The sequence below is a fragment of the Crotalus tigris genome, unplaced genomic scaffold, assembly GCF_016545835.1.
Source record: "Crotalus tigris isolate CLP2741 ecotype Arizona unplaced genomic scaffold, ASM1654583v1 scf7180000023598.3388751, whole genome shotgun sequence".
NCBI lineage: Eukaryota > Metazoa > Chordata > Lepidosauria > Squamata > Viperidae > Crotalus > Crotalus tigris.
This window is the reverse complement of record NW_024100068.1, coordinates 2,592,970-2,598,969: the sequence shown is the minus strand read 5'-3', so window position 1 is coordinate 2,598,969 and position 6,000 is coordinate 2,592,970. Positions and strand designations below refer to the sequence as shown.

The following is a 6,000-nucleotide window of genomic DNA, read 5'->3' as shown; positions in this document are numbered from 1 at the left end:
TGGCCTCCATCTCTGATGGCATTTCCCGAGACTGAGCTGCTGTGCTATTTATTTGTTTAGTTATATTATTTGTGTCACACATCAGTTTGTATCACAGCTTTATTATTTTTACAAATAATTCAAGACAGTGAACATATCGAATATACCTTCCTATTTTCCCCACAACAACCACTCTGTGAGGCAGATTGGGCTGAGAGAGAGAGTGACTGGCCCAAAGATACCGAGCTAGCTTTCATGGCTGAGGCGGGACTTGAACTCAAAGTCTCCTACTTTCTAGCCAGGTGCATTAACCATTAGACCAAACTGGGGTTCTTCTAGACTCACAGCTCCTGGTTGAGTAGCAGGTGGCGGCCATGGATAAGGAGATCTTTGCCCAGACTCATGTTGCGTATGAATTGCATCCTTTCCTAGGCCAGAAGCCTTGCTCATGGTCATTCATGCCTTGTTCACTTCCAATTTGGATTACTGCAACACCTTCCATATGAGTCCCAAATGGGCATACAATTCACCAATGCCCGAAGAGGTCACTGGTTTTTCACTGGTTTCCAGTTCAAATAAAAGTTTTAAGGCTCTTGTTCCCTTTTTGCCCATCAATGAGTTTTGTGCACCAATCGATTATCTCTGCTTGTTTTGGCTCTGCCCAAGGGCTAAGCTTATTGATCGGTGGTTGACAGTTACCTCTGAAAATTCATATATCCATGCTATAATCACAGCAAGGACATCATGCTAATCAATTTCATTCGTTGCAGGGAAAGACATTTTGAAGATGAGATCTGAACATTAGTGACGGGGGGAAAAAAAGGATCAAGGGCTCTTATTTATAAAGCCCCAAGTGGAGTGGGCCTAGGACTCAGTCAACAACGTGCACAGAAAGAGCCACTATGCAATTAAATCAGAAAAGCAGATGCCAGATTCTGGAAACTTACCCTAAATAAAATTAGAAAGATAATGTTTCCTGCTCTAGGTCCCAGTAAGGAGTTTGACAAAATAAATTCCAAATTGAAACTTTTCAAGCACATGTATAAAATCACGCATACTTGAGTCGTATTTACGTTCACTGAAAAACAAGCAGCGAGGAGTCCAGCGAGGCTTAAATTCAGAAAAGGGACTTCTATTACCATTCGACCTCCTCAAAGTCAGCCCTTCCGATTCGCCGCACTGCAAATCACCAAAAGGGAAGCATGGAAAAGAAGGGAATGGCCAGCCTGGCAGCCCCGTCGCTGATCCCAGACCTCCCGCCCGGCTGAATATATTGAGCGCGGCTTTTTTGGTTCAGGGAACGCGAACGTACTCGAGCTGGTGGATAAGGGGACGGGAAGAAAAAAAAAACCGGCAGAGAAAGTGGGGGCGCGCAGGGCTTTTTGGGAAAGGTAGTCCTTGGCATACAGCTGCCTACGGCCAACAACTCGATCCGGACTCTATCTCCCAGAGCGCACTAGGCAGCGAGCTGGTAGGAGGCTTTCTCTGTGCGAGCCTCCCTTACGTAGTTCCAGATTCACATTGCATCCTATCAGGCCAAAAGGCGATGATGTCACCTGCGGGCTTGTGAGGCAGCGAGGCTGGAGTTACTGCTGCTGGCGGCGGCGGAGGAGGAGGAAGCGAGCCTGCCTAGCTAGCACCCATTGTAAGCAGAGCGGGGAACTGGAGCGGGCGGCGTCGGCGGCTCCAGAAAGGATGCACGGGGGCTTCAGGTAAGGCGGTCCCTGCTTCCCCCGCCTCGCTCACTGCAGGCGGCAATCAATGCCCAACCCGAGGGCCCGTTTTCAGATGATGGCTCGGCTTGGGTGAACGCGATATGGAGGAACCTAAGTTACCTTCCGAGGTGGGGAAAAATAATAGGTGAAGTTTAAACGGCTTTCTCTTTGATCCCGGCGTCGGGAGAAGCGGCTTTTGAGGGACGCCCGAGCTTTAAGGTTTTAAGCTGAGCTAATCGGGGAAGCGCTCTAGTCTGCAAACGAGTCAGGGTCTTCGGTTTAAAGGGGGAGAAAGGGGCAGAGAAACTTTAAACGCGTTTTCTTGCAGCGAGAGGTAGAATCAGTAGGGGAGAATATGGGCGTCGTTGTGTGTACTGGATTCTCTCGTTTCTGGAAATATCCCTGCGCCCCTTTTCGCCTCCCGGAATTGTGTGGCTCCCTGAACAGATCTGCGCGAGAGGCCAGAGAAATGGGAGGGGGGGGTTCGGGGAGTGTAACAAAAGGTGCAGATGTCTTTCCCCCGTTTCTTTCCGGCTGCAGCCTTTCTTTCTTCTGAATGGGGTCGGACTGGATACGCCGCGAAAGAGATCGGCTTGAAAACCCGGTCTGTCGCCTTTATCATTATCTCCCCTCTCCCCCCACACACATACTTTTTGTTGTTGTTTGTTGCTGCTGTTTAAACACACACTCTCTCTCTCTCTCTCTCTCTCTCTCTCTCTCTCTCTCTCTCTCTCTCTCTCTCTCTCTCTCTCTCTCTCTGCTGCGGATTCAATGCCGCCAGAGAGAGAGAGAGGGAGTTTTGATTCTGCCGGCTTATCGCGAAGGCATTTGAACAAGCAGACTAAAAGGAGGCGTGTAAGTCGTGGCTTAACGTTGCCGCAACAAGACTTGGTGTGTGTTTGGGTGGACGGTATGCATGCTCGCCGTCCTCTTTATTCCGATCTCTTTTAAGCTCGTGGCACCATTTTGCTAACCCCTTTCCCCCTCCCTGTATTTTTGATAACTGGATCCGCTACACGTGCAGAACGGAGTCCCGAACGGCTCTCCCGGGGTTGCCTGCTCGCACCATTATTGAAATGCCAAAAGGCGTGGAAACCACTCAGGCTTTTGAAATACAAAATAAGGCGGAACCAATACTTCGAATATATTTCAGAAAGAGACAGCAGTACATCCACACAGCTCTTCTAAAATTTTTTTTTTTTAAAAATCTATGACGCTTGCTGGGGGATTTGGGGCGCCGGGGGGAGTCAATCATCTTCATCTGTATCCTGCGTAAAGACCATCCATGCTTCTGTTTTCTTCAAGGGGAAAAAAAAAGGTAATCGGGCTTTTCCCCCTGTGGAAGATGCAGAAACTGCTGCTCCTTTTCCTGCCACCTGGTCTCCATCTTCCTCCCACCCAGCTCCTCCCTCTATTTAGGGGTCTCTTGCTGGCTTTTTTTTCCCCAGTGGGTGCGTTTGAGCATCTTGGACCCTACAGGGGGGAGCTTCTTCTTCGTTCCTCCGGTTCATTAAAAGAGATCGGCTGCCCAATGGCTTTTGCTCCAGAAGCAGAGGAAGAAAGTAGCCATTGTGCACATGCCTATTTTCTCTCAAGTGTGTGAATGTGCCTTCTAGTTTGCAGCAGTAATAAAATCTCTTGCCGATTGAGGATTTTTGAAGGAGACGCTGTCTGCAATAGGGGAGGGGGCGGGGCATCAGAAACCGAGTTGCTATGGTTACCTATGCTGTTGAAGCGTTGCTGTTTTTTCCCCTAGATCTGGGTTTCCCAGCTCCCACTTTTGCCTGGTAACCATGGAAGGGTGTGGCTGGTGATGGTCTGTTTTTCAGTCTCTGGAAAAATGGGATGCAGGTGAAGGTATGAGTGCGGGAGGAGCCCAATCTTGTGATGTAAAAGAAGGACTTCTTTGAATCAAGATTGACTTCTCATGGCCAATGTGAACACATCCTAGGTTAGCAGCTTTATTTTTTTGTATAATTGAGGCTTGGGAGCTTGCATATTTAGCTTTCTTTGGAGTTTGGAGTTAGAAGTGGAAGCTAATAGGAGAGGATTAGGTTAAAAACAGGATAGTGTAAGTTTTGCCATGGCATAGCTCTGTTTGGGAAGCAGTGAAGAAAGAAGAGGCTGGCAATTCCTTAGTGACAGGTGTGGGTGGGTTCCCCTGTTGCATTCATAGAAACGAGAAAATCTTCAGAAGCGTAGGCAGGCATGAAATGCCTTAATTGCACAGGGTGTTTCCTTAGCCTCCTCTTCCATTCCTAATTCCACTCTATGCTAATACACTTGCTCAATGCCTGTTGCAAAATTACAGTAGGCTTCTTTTTTTAAAAATGCTGTAGCTTTATTCTTCATGCACAAGAGCTGTGAGGAGCTTTCTGAAACTCAGGTGAAAGCTGAGGAGAAAAATGCAGAGATGGTAACAAAAGGTGGTTTGCCATTTTGCAGCAATGCATTGTGTGCTTTGACATGTCCACATGCAGTGTCTGTTGTGTTGTGTGGAAAGGGCATCAGGAGGGATAAGGCTGAAACAAATGTGTCTACTTTGTTTTATGCCCTGATCTGTATCAATGACTTAGAAATGTTTCTAAGTAAAATTATACTAAAGTGAACATTGTTAAGGCATTGCACCTATTTGTGATGAATTGTATCTACCTTGCTTCAAATGACAGCAATTTTGTGCTAATCTTAATTATACTGTACCTTTGCTACATTGTTATTTCAATTTGTTAGCCATCAGATGGCTAATTTGTAAAATTTGTGTATATCCTTGCTCGTGAGTTGACATGGAGCTATTTCACTTGGACAAGGTGTTAGCCAAGGGTCAATGATACTGACTTAGATGTTGTATTGATTAAAATATGTTTACATTTTTCTAGCTCTTTTGGATCCAATAACCGGGGGAATTATATATTGACAATTTCCCATCTTTATGGGCAACTGAACACAGGGTTGGCAATTTATCCCTTCATCATCTCAGATTAGCTGGGAAATTAATTTAGCCTTCGAAATCCAGGTCACAACCCAGTTCAATACTATGTCAGCTGATATAAATTCTCATGTTAACTCTGTGGTAATTGGTTTTTATTAATTTGATTGGAAATTTCAGTATTAGGCTTCAGGGATAGAATGCACAATATTGGATTTATTCCTGCAGAGGAATCCAATCCACCTTTCTCTGATTCTGTTGATTACAGTCCCACCAGTTTTAAACATTTCTGGGAAAATCTCAGTTTCTGAACTGTCTGCCATTAGTTTAGATCTTTTACATAAAGGATAAAGGATCTCATCTAAGAAATTGACATTTTTCTCAGAAGTTAGAATAGTTCCAACCTTAGTAGTATTCTAGAAACTGACAGACTGTTTTCTTTCATCAAAGTTTTGGGGCAGTGTTTCCTAGCTGGGGAATTCTAGGAGTTGAAATCCACACATTTTATAGTTACTGAGGTTGAAAAACACTGGTTGGCGGAACAGAAATATTGGCTGCTATTTTACTCTTGTTGATTTTATGCTTGTTATACATTTTAGGGGATCACATTTTACAATAGTATATTGATTTTATAGTTGAGAAATAATGATTTTAATGTGGTAGGATCTAGTGAAGTGGACAGCCCATAATAATACAAAATAAATGAATAAAAATGCTTTTGTAAAATGGTACATCACTCTTAACTGAAAGCTATGCAGGTAAGGAATTCTGATTCTGTGGGATAAAATATATAAAGGAATGAGAGAATATTCCAAATTAGATTTGCCTTACGAAATTCTAATTTTGGTTCATATCTGTGGAGTAGAAAAGCTAGGAAGGACGTAGTTCAGTCATAGATCTATCCTTGTAATTGTTGTGTTGCTGAAATATCTAATTCTGTAATTTTACAGGACCAAACTGCAAAATGTCTAATTTGTACACATTGTCATTGAACTGTTCTTATTGTCATTTTGTAGTCTAGGAATTTGCATAAGATAAATGACAAAAAATTCGTACGACAGGCTGCTGGGCTGTCTTGCAGAGATTTCAAGCAGTCTATTGAGCAACATTTTCACTGGTTTCATACAACACATTACCTGTAGACTAGGCTGAAATGTAATTGGGTGGTTTGTGATTCAGTGTGTCATAGGAACCCATTCATTGTTTTGGCATGTTGTGGGAATGGGCCATTACATTCAACTACAACATGGTGCCAGCCCGAGCTGCTTATAAGATGGGCAGCTATATAAACATTTTAAATAAATAACATTTGAACCTTGGTTTAACATTAGATAAATGTACCAACTAACCTGGTTTTAAGACTGAGTTGTAGTATGACCA

At 44.0% G+C, this 6,000-nt stretch overlaps 1 protein-coding gene across 4 annotated transcripts in view; it reads left to right on the top strand.

Annotated features, from left to right (window-relative positions):
* The first annotated feature begins 1,464 nt into the window (after positions 1-1,464).
* The window catches only part of DAAM1 (dishevelled associated activator of morphogenesis 1), a 195,181-nt gene continuing 190,645 nt past the window's right edge, over positions 1,465-6,000 (top strand). For 2 of the 4 annotated variants that reach the window (XM_039319563.1, XM_039319564.1), the window contains exon 1: positions 1,465-1,691. The gene's annotated coding sequence lies outside the window, so the exon portion shown is untranslated. Of the gene's footprint in view, positions 1,692-3,372; positions 3,646-6,000 lie in introns of those variants that run through there. The other 2 variants (XM_039319562.1, XM_039319565.1) reach the window with 2 other exon arrangements.